This window comes from Bison bison, unplaced genomic scaffold, assembly GCF_000754665.1.
Source record: "Bison bison bison isolate TAMUID 2011002044 unplaced genomic scaffold, Bison_UMD1.0 scf7180017851846, whole genome shotgun sequence".
NCBI lineage: Eukaryota > Metazoa > Chordata > Mammalia > Artiodactyla > Bovidae > Bison > Bison bison.
This window is the reverse complement of record NW_011482419.1, coordinates 56,125-56,833: the sequence shown is the minus strand read 5'-3', so window position 1 is coordinate 56,833 and position 709 is coordinate 56,125.

Below are 709 nucleotides of genomic sequence, written 5' to 3'. Positions count from 1 at the left end.
GGCCACCTTATGTTATTCCAATCTAATCTGAGTCTCAGGTGTTAATTCTTAACAGATGCCTACATATTCTACTATATACCTTTGAGTTCCATGACTCTGGTAGAAATTCATTGGTATTAAAGATGTTGAAAGTAGGTAAGTCTATACCCTAAATTACAATGTAATTTCAGACCCAAGTTGCAAAGCTTGTATGATATGCCAACTGTTCAATCCTGGGTACTGACAGACATATCATATAATCTCTTAACCATAAAATAATAGAACCAAAAGTATCTAATTACCAATTATAGATCAGTCACTAAAATTTCTACAAGATATACTGATCCCTTGGGCTTGGATCACTAGATTTAGTCTAACATCAGAGGGAACATTCTGGTTCAAAGGAACCCCTCAAGCAGAACTTAAGCCAGACACTTAACATTACTTCAACAGACTTTTAAGCTTCTACAAAGTGAAATAAACTGGAAATGATGCCAGGCTGCCATGGTATCATGATTCCAAGAGAAAGGAATGGATGATGATCAACAACATGAAGTAAAAAAGGACAAAATTCATCTAGAGATATTGTGAAAAAGGCTGTGTTTATGACTGAAAGGATTCCTGACCCAGACTTATAATAATTTTAGCAAGAACATCTAATGGACAAAAGTAGGTTCCTTGGAACTTCTAATAATTGGAATTTAAGCCTCTAGGTCGCAATGTATATGGT